Source organism: Fukomys damarensis, unplaced genomic scaffold (assembly GCF_012274545.1).
Source record: "Fukomys damarensis isolate Sample0158 unplaced genomic scaffold, DMR_v1.0_HiC HiC_scaffold_5, whole genome shotgun sequence".
Lineage (NCBI taxonomy): Eukaryota > Metazoa > Chordata > Mammalia > Rodentia > Bathyergidae > Fukomys > Fukomys damarensis.
The window spans coordinates 6,689,073-6,704,912 of record NW_022900917.1 but is presented as its reverse complement, the minus strand read 5'-3'; the positions used below and the strand labels follow the sequence as shown (position 1 = coordinate 6,704,912).

The 15,840-nt window shown below is 41.1% G+C and overlaps 1 protein-coding gene across 3 annotated transcripts in view; it reads right to left on the bottom strand.

Annotated features, from left to right (window-relative positions):
• Samd12 (sterile alpha motif domain containing 12) overlaps positions 1–15,840 on the bottom strand; it is a 360,178-nt gene that overhangs the window by 212,529 nt on the left and 131,809 nt on the right. The window lies entirely within an intron of this gene.

Here is a 15,840-nt window from a genome sequence, read left to right as displayed (position 1 = left end):
AAAAAAAAACAAAAAATGAGACACATTCAGAGGCATCAAGGGCCCACCCTCTGACAAGTGGTGACTGCAACTAGCTTTATTAATAAGCATGGGCTCCATGCACCATGCCTGTCTTCTCTATGGATCCCAATTCTTTGGTTAAGGCGAGATGAGAGGTTCAACATGAATAATCTGTAACATCTGGGTGGATGTTTGCCCAAAAAAATGAGGGCCATGAGAGCAACAGTTTTGTAAAGGTTCCTGGTGGGGTAAAGGCCAGGCTTAGACAGCATGACCCTTCGCACTAGGTGTCATTTCCTTTCACTTCTCTCGTAAGTCAAAGCAAAATGGAAGCTTTAAGCTGCTAGGAGTGTGATTTAGCATCTTTCAACACTTGTTAAAGATATTTTGTTTTATCTTTGTTTTGGTTTTACAAAGACAAACATTGCTTTCATTACAGAACCTTTTACAGAAAGCAGCAAATCTAACATCTAGTTGTTCTGTTTACTTTCATTATATTGAAAGTTACCTTTATTTTATGGCAAATAAATTACAGGATAAAATAAGTTTTATGTAGTAACTTTTGAGTAAAAACTCAGTGGCCCTATTTAAAGAATGATTAAGGCAACAATGTTATAGAAGGTGGCATAATATTATTGTAAAAATAGTGGGAGAAGGATGCACGTGACTCAAGTTTCTAAGGCACAGCACTCAAGTATGTATTTTATTAATATATTTCCAAAGGCCACCATTTATATAATGATCAAGAACACTTACTCCTTTCTACTCTGCATCGTGATCATTTCTCTTCCATTCTTACTAAATGTGGCAGATTCTACTTTTCAAACATAACTTGATAAATGTGTGTATACATACATGTACAGTGTTATACACATGCAGAGTATATATAAAAGATATAAATATTTTAACATTTCATGTAAAATATAAAGTATATATAACTTTATTTATACCTATACTCTATTTTTATATTATGCAGACAAATATATACATATATGTCCACACATTATGTATGTGAGCATATTTGTATATTCATACATATTTGTCTACTTCTCATTCAATGTGGCTAACACTGATAATTGAGGTTGATGTTTCCCTTTACACTCGGGTAGGGTGTGTGACACCTTGGCCAATGGAACACAGGGAATTGATGCCATGTGACTTCTGACTCTAGGTCATAAAAAGGGTGCAGCTTCTGCCTGGTGCACACTCTAGCATTCACCCTTGAGACCTAGCCACCACACTGTGTGGAAACCCAGGCCACATGAAGTGACCGTGTGTAGAAGTTTGACCAATCCTCAACCAAAGTGTCAGCAGACAGACACTACCAGCCACTAGAAAGGAGCTTACAAGCTGCAGATGATTCCAGCCACCAGCCTCTGGCTCTTCTAGCAGAGGACCCAGGTGCCCTGTCATACAGACAGAGCTCCCTTGATGAACTAAGTTAATTCCCTACTCACACCATCACAGTGAGCATCGTAAATAACTGTCTCACACCACATAGGTTTGACAGCATTTGTTTTGCATCCCTAATAATTAGAACACCGCAATGCGTGCTTAATGAACAGGGTAACTGAGCACCCCTGTAACTGTGTGCCCCCTACAGTGGCCTGCATTTAACAGAAGCTCTGTGTGTATACAGGAATGAGGGAATGAATTAATGAAATGATTTCACTGAGGCCCTGATCACAGGCCTGCCTCTCCATCCAACCAGTATGCAGCTTCTGGTCCAGCCCCAGTTATTCTTCCCTATGATGTAAGGATCCTCTGTGGCTCCCTATCAAACACAGCCACCTCTGCCTGGCACCTTCAGCCCTGAGTCTCAAGCTTCCAACCATTTTCCCTCTTACCTCTTGGAAACCATACTGGCTGCTTTCCTAATTTTGATGAGAAGTAGAATCTTGGGCATGGAGTATGTGTTTTCTGTTGTCCTTGATGTTGACTTTCAGTGTTTTTCTTCTTGCCCATGGTTACTTTCTTTCCTTTGCATAACTGGGAAACTAGAATTTAAGACCTTTTAGGTAGAGATGCACTTAGCACCACGTCTCACAAGTCAGCACCTTTGAATCTGGCTCTTTCTTGCTCTACAAATTTTCCTTCAGATTAGCTGAATGAGTTTAGAGCTGACACATCATCACTGCAGAACTCCAGCAAGTTTCTTGCAAGTAAAGCTAATCACATTTTTTGAAGACTCCTATAAACCAGTCACAGAAGGCTATAAATTAGGAAGGGAATGGCAGGAAGATGAAGTTGCTTATACATCAATATATTAAGCTTCCTCCTTCCTGAAAGGTCATTCTTCAACTTGCCCACTTCCTAGGGAACAGAAGAACCTTTCCACCCACACTGGCCTTTCTGACAAGGCATCGGGCAAAGATATGCCCAAACTTGCCAAGTCAACTCAGAGCACTTCCTAGCCAGCCCACCACGGATGCTCTGCTATTCATTTTCCTTTCATCATAAATCCAGTAGTTCTGAGGTTAACACTCAAGAAGTTTCCTCACCTCTCCGGCAGCACACATTCCTGAGGAGCAAAGTGGCAACACTCGTTTGCAGAGGAGGAAACGCAAAGCTTAAAACTATGAACCAATAGGGATGAATCCCCATAGAAACTGGCAGAACAATGGAATGGGAAATAAAGGTTCCTACCAGGAATAAATACTGTTGATCTCTTCTCGTCCAAGCAGAGATATAATATTGACCCTATCTATCAGTTGAGTCTTAGCCTGGGTTGTACAATGAAATTGCTATTCGTTTGCTACATCTTTACTTAAGAGGCACGGTGACCCCAAATGCCCAGTCCGCTCTTCTCTCTGGGTTCTCAGAGCCCGTCTTCTCCTGTTCTCCCAGAACTGCTCTTCTCGTAGTGTGCAAGTAAAGCCGGGTCACATGTGCTTCCTTCCATCAGCATTACATCCTCCCAAAAGCAAGCAAGCTTTGAAGGTGAATCCCATGCCTTCACGGAGCTTCAGCTTTACTTCCTGTGCAACCTGGAACAGCGTGGAGAAGCGCGTGTAACAGCCTCACCCATGGGATTCAACATACGGCCCCAATGAAGGTAGGGACGGGAGGCACAGTGGGGTCACCTCCTTCTGGGGGCTCCCAACACTCGCAGGTGTCTACACCCATCACCAGTGTCATTTTCTCTGACACGCTGCCAGGCCCTATTGCTTTGGGCTTTTGTTTTGTTTTTCACAGTAGGAGCCTAAACCCAAATAATAGTTTATAAAGCAAAGAGATGAAGCATTTCACATTTACTAGGAGCAGTAAACTAATAAGAAAAAAACACCCTGCCCAAAGGCAAACATTAAAAAACCATTTGCCCCAGTTTTTTCTTTCTCCATGTTCCCTTCTACCACATCACTCCTGAATTTACAGCCCGAAGATAATTTTGGTCTGTTCTGCTGCCCGAAAGAGGCCGGAGGCGGTTTATTATCCTAACCCCAATGCATTCTGATACCAAGCGGAATCCCAGGTACTGCATTTCCTTTCTGAACTGGTCCTGGCCTCTCTATATTTTCATTTTCAAAATGAAAATGCATTTCAGATGTCTTTACTTTGTTTTTTTTCCCAGAGAGAATTTATGCAAAATACACATTCCTGAGGGAAAAGATGTTGCCAAATTATTTTGCAAATGATTATTTTCACTCACCCCATACAATAATTTCAGCTATATTTTATAGTGATTTCTGATTTCTGCTTAAGTATAAACACTCTTAAACACTGAGTTTAGAGTTCCCCAAGGTAAACTTGAAGCTGTTTTGCTAAATAATACAATAATTAAATTCTCTGAGGAAGTTTGATATTTAAAAATATATTTCAAAATGCCTTTGAAGTTTTATTTTGTAATCTCGTCATCCCTTAACATTTTGTAATATAAATTCTCTTTTAATATACGAGGGTTTTGTTTATAAGCGAACACTGCAATTTTAAGCTCTCAACTGTTGTATAAACCCTTAACTAGGTAAGTTTACATCAAGGTAGTCATTTGACTAGGAAAAAGCAGAACTCTGAGATGCCCTGGTAGATGATGTGAGCTGTACAGGAAAATACAGAAAGTGGTAAACACATTTTCAGCCTGCGTTCACAAGCTATAAGAACTGCGTTCTCTTACTATCTTTACTTTTTATTGCAAGTTTTCTCAGCTTTTCTTTCTTCTCAGTCCACGCGGCAGTACGTGACTGCACTCCTGGTAAGGATCTGGTGCGTGTACAAATCACATCTCCACTCTGTTTTCCACCCCTTTTGTCTTCCTCCCTCCATCTCTTGGTCCCTTTCCCTTTTGCAAAAACCCTATCTCCCCTTTTCCTATAATCTCTTATTTTTCTTTTTGAGTTTCTCATACAAAGCAGACCATGTAATACTTAACCTTCTGTGTCTCTTTATTTCACTTCACATCATGGTCGACGTGCAACCATTTTCTGACAAATGACTCAAGTTTATCCTTCCTTATGGGTGACTACCTTAAAATATCCTTTAGTTTATTGTCCTTTTGTTGATTACCGTTTTCTTTATCTTATTCAAGATGTAGAAGGGACAGGAGGAAACACACACATACAGCAAACTGTTCATCACAACTTTCGCAGCTTTTAAAAGGTTCATTCCCTCCAAAAATGGCCTGTAAATATCAGGAAGGAATAACCTAGTTCAGAGAACACTCAGCTTTAAAAACTTACTGATTAAAAATAAATAAAAACGTACTGATTTTTAAACACTAACATGCCCTCTTCGGTCACATTAACTCTCATCAAAGGAGGTGGTTAGAAAGTCTTAAAAAGGTTTCTGGCCCGTAGTATTCTGTCTGTAGGACAGGTGATAAAATTCATCTTCAATGGTCATTTTCTTGGGTTTCCACCACAATATTTTATGAACGATGAAGCTCTTGAACTTTATGCCTCCCGAAGAGAAGGAATCTCACTGCCAGAGACCTTGCAGGTAAATGATGAACACAATTACTAATGGGCGAGTGAAAGACAAATGAGCGTAGCACTACTTCACCTTTTTTCATCACGGCTGGTGCTTCAGGGTCACGTGGATCCTTTCACACTTCCTAGAGCGTGATGCTCCTTTCTTCTCTCAACAGTGTCCACAGTTCTGGGGTCGCAGCAGTGGGGGAGCAGCTTTGGGAACCTTTCCAAGCACACACGTTGGCATCATGAGCTTTTCCAACTGTTCTCACCTAGCATCTGTGGTGGGCCTTCTGCTTTCCGTTCTGCTCCACTAACACTGTAGGTCGTTCATGCTTCCTTCACGAAGTAAGTGTCCGCAAGGAATCAACCACAAAAGTGAAATCTATTGTTGAAAACCTACATCCGTAGTATTACTGAGTCCCATCACTGGTTCATGCTGGTCACGTAGAGCTCTCCTAACCTGAAGGTGGATTTTTGTGCACCTCAGTGTTATTTTGCAAGTTTCATCTCATCGTCTGGAATCCCAGTTAACCACCACATAGCTCTCGGTACTAGTTACTCTGTCATACTTTTACTGGTTATTCTCCTGTATTTGTGTCAAGTGTGTCACTGAACCCCTCAGTGAGTTTCAAGAACATTAGAGAGTCCTGTCATGAGGACTGTAATCGTGAGGACCACTGTTCTAGGATGTCACTGTGGTGGTATCATTAAGGGGAAAAAAAATTAGCCTGAGAAAGTATTTCCCCCTACTCCGCCTACAACAAATTTTAGCGATAATCTTTTTCACGCCTAAGTGGTAAGAACCACAGATTCGCAGAAACTGAAACTTTGAAGGAAAGTGACTGTTTCTGTTCCCCTCCTTTTTCTTTTTTGCCACACAGATTTTGGGCAAATACTGATCTAGATTCAATACTTCTCCTGAAAATTTACAGTATCAGAAAGGACATCCTATGAAATAGGCCACTCATTGCTAGTAAGTGTTAACGGTTTAAAATGTTTTTTCACAATGAAATTAAAGTAAACTTCTATCATCTTTCTCTCTGATTCTTGAGTCCCAATCTTTTGAAAAAAATGCAAAACAAATCTCTTCAGCTCCCATCACACTACGTTTCATTCCATGTATTGCATGAGTGCTTTCCGCTGGGTCTCAGGGCTTCTCCCCGCCTCCTCATCATGTCTGGTATAATGAGCTCTGAACCGTGTCTCCAGCCCATTCCTTCCCCAATCTACAGAATCCTCTCTGCAGTAGACAACCTCACAGTCCATTTCTACACCCAGTATGTACACACCTTAAACTCAGCATGTCCGATATGGACCTCCTAGGCCTCCCTCAGACGGCTCCACCTGTCGCTTTCACCACCGTATCTCACTGGTAGGATCTCCTGTCTGGCAGAAACTTCCTCCTGAAGCTCCAAGTCTCGAACTCAACATGCACTGCTCTCTTTCAAGTATATTCCACATCTAATCTATTATAGAAAGCTGAGGGTTCCACTCTCAAATAAATGCATCCAACTTCAACCACTCCATCAGCAATGCTGCCCCAATCACGACTGGAAACATGCTCAGTGTCACCTAGATGACTGCATCCGGGTACCTCACACAACTCTGTTCTTCGCTTACCTTCATTTAAAACCTTTAAAATAGCTTCCAAGGCCTTACACAATTTGGCTCGTCCAAGATACTCTGTTATTCTTTCCCTAGTGAATTCTGCCTCTACTCTACCAGTCTCCTTTCTGGTATGCAAAAATGCTAACTGTGCCCATTTCTTATACTGCCTGGAATTTTCTCCCAGACACCAACATGGCTAATTGCTTACTTCCTTCAATCCTTTGCTCAAGCGCTCTCTTTTCAGTCAGTCCTACTCTGATCTCTCTAAATAAAACCCAACACTCTCCTCTTTGGTGCCTCCAATACTCATGGCCTCATCTTACTGTTTCCTTCCCCGTGGCAAGTATCATGCAACACACTTTCCGATTCAACTGTTTGATCTGTTGTTTATTATCTGTCTCTTGACACCACCTTGCCCCCTGCACAAGACCTAAGGTCTTATTTTGTGAAGAATCTCAAACTTTATAACAGTGCCAGGCACAAGGCAGGCACTCAGTAATTATCTGTTGAATGAGCGAAAGAACTGTGTGGCCTGCCATCGTATATCACAGCTCCTATATCCTTTAACATCAGAAAACTGGTTCAAGCCCCAGCTGTGCTCCTGACATTCTCAGGGTGGGAGGTGTCTCTCATACTGAGCTAAAAATCCAGAGCCAGCGCGGCACTAAAATTCTTAGCAGGACAGTGCCCATATTGGATCCTGAATTATTTTTTTCTTTCTCAGAATGCCAGCAAGTGTGACATGATGAAACACGCTTGGCATTCAGAGTTGCACAGACCTGGAGTGAAGGCCACCTCTGGTGAATTTCACCAGTGCTGGGGACCCTGAGCCAATCACCGAACCTTTATAAACATGCTCCTCAATATACTGCAGATAGTCCCTACCCTGGGATTTGTAGAAGGACCAGAAACGCAGTGCCTGTCACATACCTTGTGTCCAGATAGTATATGTTGGGCTCTCTTGAATAGTACTAATATGCTTTTCTGCTAGGTTCTCAAGCCTGATTTGGAGAAACAGCAGGACAACACGGGGGCACAGGTAGACTTTGGAGCCCAGGTGCCCTGAGTTTTTGGTAATGTTGAGATGGTGTTAAAAGTGGTCATCTAAGAGTGAAAGAAATGCCCTTGATAAAGAAGGAGGATCAAAAGGTACCAATAGAAAAGGAATGAAGGTATCAATCATAAGAAGAAGCCACTGAGAAAATACAGGAAGAGGAAGGAAAAATGAGGGAAAGATAAAGACACTAAATTAGGAGAGCCAAAGAGATGCTCCTTTATGTTCAAGCAAGTCCTACTTCACTATTGTTCAGACTACCCAAAGATCTGTGACTTCCGGGGAGCAAGGGTCCACTAGTTTCCCCCCGAGACTCAGCCAGCCTTCCTCTGTTCCCTAGGACAGTCATGTGTTTAGTGCCAGGCCAAAGCTACAGCCCAGATTCTCCAGGCACCTTACAGAGCTATTTATAAGAGTTCACTCTCCAACTGTGCAGATTCTGCTGATCAAATACTGAAGCGATGCTTGCACTGGCCCCAAGTGCATGCTGCTGGGCATCAGAGTTTCTAACAATAAAACCTCACAGAGGAAATAAACAAGATATGTACAGGCAGTCAACAAGAAGAAGATATCTCAGGTATCCCGGATGACTCTGCTTAGTAGGGCCTGCTCTTTCTATCTGCTCAGGTTATTCTGTCTGTCAAGAGAAGTACAAAGTGAGCGGGTCACGCTGTGCTTTGCATCTTCTCTGTTTTAACACAGCAGGAAAGCCCATCAGTTATCCACACAGAGGCACACACCCTAGGAGCGGCGGCGCTGAGCGGGTCACGCTGTGCTTTGCATCTTCTCTGTTTTAACACAGCAGGAAAGCCCATCAGTTATCCACACAGAGGCACACACCCTAGGAGAGCTGCCTGCGGTCATGCAGGGCCAACAGGCACACATATATCAAGCATATACTATATGAGCAAACCTCTATGCAAATTTTAATAAAAGCATGAGAAAAGCAAAAATACAAGCAAATAGCTGGGCCCCGATCCACCGTGGGAAGGAGAGCCACGCCTGCTCCTGAACCAGCCCAAATCGCTCAAGCGCTGGGAGGTAGCCTGGGCCCCGATCCACCTTGGGAAGGAGAGACACGCCTGCTCCCGACCCAGCCGCCATCGCTCAAGCGCCGGGAAGGTAGCTGCGCGGGTGCTCCTGAACCCCCATAAGTCCCCCCCACCGCACTCTCGGACCTCCTGACTGTGCCAGTCTTTGGACCCACTCTGCAGAGGCAGAGGTGGTCATCAAGGGTATTTTTCTGAGTTCCCAACTTTAAACATCTTTAAAGAAAGGGCGTGGGAAACCTGTAATAGAACGTTGTGGAGTTCAACCATTCAGAAGGTTGGGGAACTCAATCTGGGCCTTGCAGCCCGAGGTCAGTCAGCGTCATGGGGTTCAGCCATCAGCTGACTGAGACCAGGGGACTTGCATCCTTGCTCTGTCTGAGCCATTAAATGGTAAATACACTATATTGAAATTTTGTCCACTGCAGACATGTTCTGGACTTCTTCTTGATTTCAATTTAATTCAAATGATTTAAGGGTGATAGACTAGTGACTACCACAAGTGGTCAGTATCCAAGTTGTGCTTGATCTTAATGTGCTGCTGATTGTATCAGTTGGGAAAAAGCATTGTGGTTGATTTGATGAGCTGTATCTCTGTTATAAAGATGAGAATGTCTGTGGGTCGTTAGAGACACAAAAGCTAGGGCGCAAATATATCAGGAAGATTTGGGTGATAACCCAGAGATTAAACCAAGGACAGCGCAACAACAAAAATAAAAATGAGAAAACACTTAAGCAAGACACAAGGACAGACTTCCAGTTCACCAATGGCAAACAGTAGGGCAAATGAGGATGAAAAGGCTGATAATAAACCACCAGGGCACCCTGAACTCAAAGCACAGGAAGTAACCAAACAGATCAATCAGGCTCTAGAAAAATTCAAAACAGAAATAATTTCCCAAATAACCATAGAGCTAGTGAATGAAATGGAAGTCACGGTTCGAGACTCTAGAGCAGAAACTGACAAAAAAATAGATGAGCTCAGGACCATGATAGAAGCCATGAAGGCCCAGCATAAGAAAGAAATGGAAAAAATAAACGCCCAACATAGGAAAGAAATGGAATCCATTAAACAGATTCAAACAGATATCCAGGAGATTAAACACTCCATAGAGAGTGTACACAACAGAATAAAAGAATGAGAATATAGACTCTCAGCTATAGAAGATAAGATTGCAGTCAGTGACCATGAAAAGAAAGGTCTCTTAAAAAACAGTAAGGGATCATGAGAAATCAATCCAACAACTCCTAGATGATGCAAAGAAGAATAACATAAGACTGATAGGAATACATGAAGTAGTAGGAGAAAATACAAATGACTTTAAAAAGCTGTTCACAGAATTAATGACAGAAAACTTTCCAAACAGAGGGGAAGAATTTGACATTCAGATAACTGAGGCATATAGGACCCCAACTAGCTACAATCAAAAAAAATCTACACCTAGACATATAATAATCAAGGTCCCAGAAACCCAACAGAAGAACAAAATACTACAAGCATTAAGAGAAAAGAAACAAATCACATATAAAGGAAAGCCCATCAGAACCAAAGCAGACTTTTCAACACAAACCCTTGGGGCAAGGAGAGCCTGGAATGAGATATTTCAAGTATTAAAAGAGAACAACCTCCAACCTAGACTGATGTATCCAGCAAAACTCTCTTTCAAAATGGATGGGGAAATAAAAGACACTTCATGAGAAAGAACACCTCAGAAACTACATGAATACCAAACCAGCACTACAAGCAATTCTAAATAAGATCCTAGAAAAAGACAATGAAGGCAACACCACCATGGGGCCCAACAGAGCAAATCAAATAGGCAAGGCAAGAAATTAAAAGGAAAAGGTGAAAAAGTAAAAGAGTCAACAAAAGGCCAATAACATGTCAATAATAAGTCAGTACATACCAGTTATAACCAGCAACGTCAATGGCCTCAATTCACCAATCAAGAGAAACAGACTGGCAAAATGGAATAAGAAGCAAAATCCAACAATATGTTGTATACAAGAAACACACCTAGTGCAAAAAGAAGCCCATAGACTGAAAGTGAAAAGATAGAAAACAATTCTCCATGTGACAGGAGCTCAGAAAAAAACAGGGGTAGCAATCTTATTTGCAGACAAAGTAAATTTCAAACCAAAACTGATTCTAGTATTATTGATGTAAGACGGTACTGTATCATACCTCTATGAATGTAAAATATCTTACATCTGCTTTACAATACATAGTAGGGACCATGCTTTATGAGAGCTACATTTAATGATATTACTCTAGAATGTTCTCTTTCCAGATGATGATTAAGATGCTAATTAAAAAAATGGTGTCAGGTACCACAACAGCAACAGAATTTTGCTGTTTTCTGGATATTATTCTTTCCTTTGTTTCTTGTTGTTTTGTGTTTTTTAATGGAATGTGCTGAATGTCTATAATTTTGTTCGGATAACTGCAGAACCTGGAAAAGCTGTTGCTGCTATTGATGCATAACATACTGCTATTATTAGTCTTTTTATATAAATATAAATACACACACACACACACACACATATATATATAAATTGAATTTTGGGAAACTTTAATGGTGCTGTCAATTTTGGAAATAGTCATCTCATCCCAATTTACTGTGCTGAGTAGGCACTGTACAGAAATCGACAGCCATATTGGTCTAGAAATGCTAATTTTTTAAAAAATTTTTTTATTTTTTCCATGAATACAGGGGTAACACATCGTACTAAATATGTAAGGTCATATCTACGTGGGCTTGATTACAGAAACTAATAAAGTATTCTCTGAATAATGAAAAAAAGAATAAGATAAGACTATAAGAGCAAGAAGCAATTTAAATATGTTCAGGGACCATTTTCATCTCCAGAATTAAGGGTTATTTTAATGTAACATCATTGCCTTTTCTCATTTACTTTCCTTTTTAGTTTTATTTTAGGATTCCCTATTTTTAATGTTCATACAGAGATTTCTTTAACTGAAATACCAAAGAGTTTCTTTGGTGTGAAAAACTATAATAGTACACAGGATCCTAATGAGATAATTAATAATGTGAAATAGGAAGTGAAGGGCTAAAGGTGTAGGGAAAGTGGGAAGGGTGGGGGAAAAGTAACAAGGGAGAGGAAAACAAATATGAGAAACTGAAAAAATGGTAATAAAGTGTTTGTAAATGGGGAGGGGAGGAGGGGGTGAAGGGAGGGCAGGGACAAGGGGAAAAAATGAGAATCAAGACCTATTATGTAAAGGTACAAAATCCCAATGATGAATGTAACTGTATTGTATACCTAGATTGTACCAATAAACTCAATAAAAAGAAAAAAAATACAAGCAAATAATTTCCATAAAAAGTTACTGATCACAATTGTCACCTCAGATTCTACCATGATGTAGTAGGCTGACAACAAAATGTCCTCAGTGGGAACCACATTGTGCAGTGTGGCTGGAGGTCTTCTCTCAGGCGGGTGTCTCTTTTCCTACCTGTAGAGTCCGGGGCACAAGGAGGAGCCAGGTGACTTGTTTTAATGAAAGGACATGACAGAGATGACAGGCCAGGTCTCCACTGTGTTCTGAAAAGAAATTCTGTGTTTCACATGCTCCTGGCACTCTGAGGTCCCTGCGAGAACATGTGTGGTCAAGCCTGGCCAAATCAGTCTCGGGAAGATGGCAAAGACCATCCTGATGCGATTCTAGACAAGACCTAAGATGCAGGGTTGTAACAGAGTACGGATAGGAGTGTTCTGAGAATCTTCCCAACAGCCCACAAAACAATTACAGTATCATCTCGTTTATAAAGAAACAGCCTGAGGGCCGGGGATTTAGCTCAGCGGTTCGGTGGCCTGCCTTGCAAGCACAAGGACCCGAGTTCAATTCCCGGTACCAAAAAAAAAAAAGAAAGAAAGAAACAGCCTGAGTGAGGCTCATCTGGGGTCGCACTGCCAGTGAGTTTCGGGCTTCTTTCACTCTAGGTCTTTCATAATGTCACCTTCCATGCTTCCTTCACACTAGCTCGACAGACGTGGTGAAACAAATGGTGATCAAAGATGCGAGCTGTTACTGAGGCTCCCACTGAGGGACCGCCTTCTTAATGACTTAATTAAGACAAACCTGATCAAAGACAAGCCCGACTCTGTCCTAATCTGGGTATGCCAAGAGCAGAGCTGAGCTCAGAATCATCTGGACCCCACCCCAGGGCTCTTCCCACTCTCCTCACAGTGGAAGGTGGCACTTTTCTGTCCCACACGATAGACAGTGCTCTGCTTCCCTCAGTTTCCCATTGGTATCACCAGTAGAAATGAGAATGAAAACACCTACTTAGCCCATATCACACAGCCGTGAAGGTCAGATGAAATAATCACAAGGCTGAGCGTCTCATCTGGATACAGAAAAGGGCTGATGGGTTCTTGCGGCCACCATGTTGTTGGCCCACTGGAGAAAGCAGAAGCACCACAAAATATATTACTGCCATGCTGTTTAATGAGGCAGAGTGAGGGCTCGGGATGGGAGCGCCTACACACCTCGGATGAGCTATGGGAGAGCTTGGCCTATGCGAAGTCTCCAAAACAATGCTTAAGAATTCAAATTAAACTTTCTCAAAGGACTACCAACCCTCCAGCTCCACAACTTCTTGATGGTAAAAGACTTTATCCATCTGTTCAGTTAGCAAAATGATAATTAAGTCAACTGGGGCTGCTATGACGTAAATATTTGCGTCCCCTCAAAATTCACATGCTGACACCCCACCTCACAACTGCTATTTGGACACAGGGTATTTAGGGAATGCCTAAATGCTTGGATACAATATAAGGGACTTGCTTGTAGCATCCTGGCCTACAAAGAACTGCTGTTTCTCCTCTGCTTTGCCCCTCTGCCATGTGCTACCCTGCCTTGGAGCCTTCTATGGATGGAGACCTCTACTAATCTTAAGCCAAATAAATCTTTCTCCCTTTAATTTGTGAGTGTCAGGTATTTTGTCTCAGCAGTAAGAGAAAAGCAATTAAAACAGAAATTTGGTGCTGGAAGTGGGGTACTGCTAAGTCAAGCCAATCAGTGTACTGATTTAGTAACCACACACCATTAATCCCAGTGTCACACACTCTAGATTTAGCCACCTCTGAAAAAGCCACCTGTGACTGCATGGTGCTTTGGGGGGACAGCTAGACCCAAACCATAACAGTATATAATGCTGAAAGAGCTTTCTAAGTCTCATTACCAACATGTAATCAGGAAATGGATAAACTAGGGGTGACATGAATCCTGAGATAACAATGCAAACACGTTTTTCTTTCACATTTGCATTTACTTTTTAAATGCAGGCTTTTATATAAAGAAAAAACTTGATTCATTCATGCTTTTATTCTTCTATTTATAAACTGTCCAAAACCCAGGCCCATGTGTGCACCTTCGTGGCCACACTCTCCTGTGGACAGATATTTACCTATCTGTGACTCATAATTTCAGTAACTGTTATGTTCTATAGTCACTATTCCCTACTAGTCTGGTTGTTTGTACATGATTTTACAAAAGTAAGTTGCATGAAAGGGTAGAAAAGCATGCTTCTTGTTCAGCCTCTTTTCAATGGCAATGTTTTTTTTTTTTCTTCAAAATTGAGCCCACACCTGGTTTTAACACATATATTTCCCTTCTCCAACTTCAGTTACGATTTCTAGGACAACCTCTTAATGTTTTGTATTTTCAGTCCCTTTATCAAAATTAGAGAATTATCTATTGATAGCCAAATGAAAATAATTAGAAATCAGCATACAAATGACAGCTCTCCCCTCTCATCTACTCTTCCAAATGTACACAATGGTATTATTATTAGTTCTTCTAGCGATCATTTTTGTAGCCTTATTAGTTTTTCTGTCTCTTTCCTTCAAAGCCCCCCAACTCAGTCATCTACAGTGTTACTTTTATGCTGTCAAGGTTAATAACATATTTTATTCAGTCCTACAGCCTCTATCTGGTCTGCTATGCTATGATTGTGGATTGATTTAAAGTTAAAAATCAATATGCAGCATTTATCTGGTTATGACTTTGTAAACACTGTTCAAATGCTGGACCAATTAGTTTGTTTGGATTATTTCTCACTTGTCACATTTTTAGCAGGACAATGTCATAGTCTTTGGGAATCTTGAAGAAGTTTCCCAACATGAAAAGTAAAAAGATTTTCCTTTCTTACCTGACAGCAGTTGCTTAAATTCATGCCAAAGTTTAGTTTACTACATATTTGACGCAAAGTGATTTTAGGAAGTATCTGGGTCTGTGTGTTATCTAATTTTATTTCTTTTCCTCTTTTCTTTAAAGCATCATTTAAAAAAATTTAGTCATATTCTCTGCCTACCCAATCCAAAATATTTGCCAGAGATCTACCTTATAAAGTCTTCCTTGCTCCAGAGGGAGTGAGGCATAGATTTAGCACACAGGAATGTGTAGGACCGGCACTGACTGCTGTCCTGCATGGGAGGGTGAGTGACTGGGGATGATCTCTCTGCTAGAGCACATTCACAAGTATCTTCCTCAGAAAGGGCTTGCAGGAGGTAAGCATCCTCCATCCTTGTGTGACAAGGTCATCATGCTACCTTCATGTTTTAATTGAAGCGTAGCTAGATGTAGAATTCTATGCTGAAGGAAAGCCCTCTCACATTTGTGATGGCTTGGACCCTACAGCTTTCTACCTTCAAGTAGTGTTCTGAGAAGCCTAAGACTCAATCATTCTTTTTTTAGGTGTCTTGGTCACCCCCCCACCCCAAGGAGGCTTTAGAACATTATTTTTATAGTATTTTGAAATTTCATGAATACAGGTTATCTTTCTCTTTCTGACAGGCACTGAGCAGGCCCTTTAAAGATTAAGCGCTGGTGAATCTTGCATGATTATGATTATTTTACATGATTAAAAAAACAAACACTTTTCAGCATATCCTTCACTTTGTTTATTCTTTTCTTTGTTCTAAACAATTTCTAAATATTGAACCTTCTGAGTTGGGTTTTTAAAATATTCTGAATTTCTGTAAAATATACATTAAGTAAATGTTCGATGTTAACTATTCTCAAGTGCATAGTCCAGTAGTGTTAAGTACATTTACAACACTGCACAACTGTTCCCTCCACCCATTTCCCAAAACTCTTTTCATCTTTGATACTTTCCATCCAGGAAATAATAAATCTCCCTTCCTTCTCCCCCAGCCCCTGCAGGGAGCATTCTACTTTCTGTCTCTTGAGGCT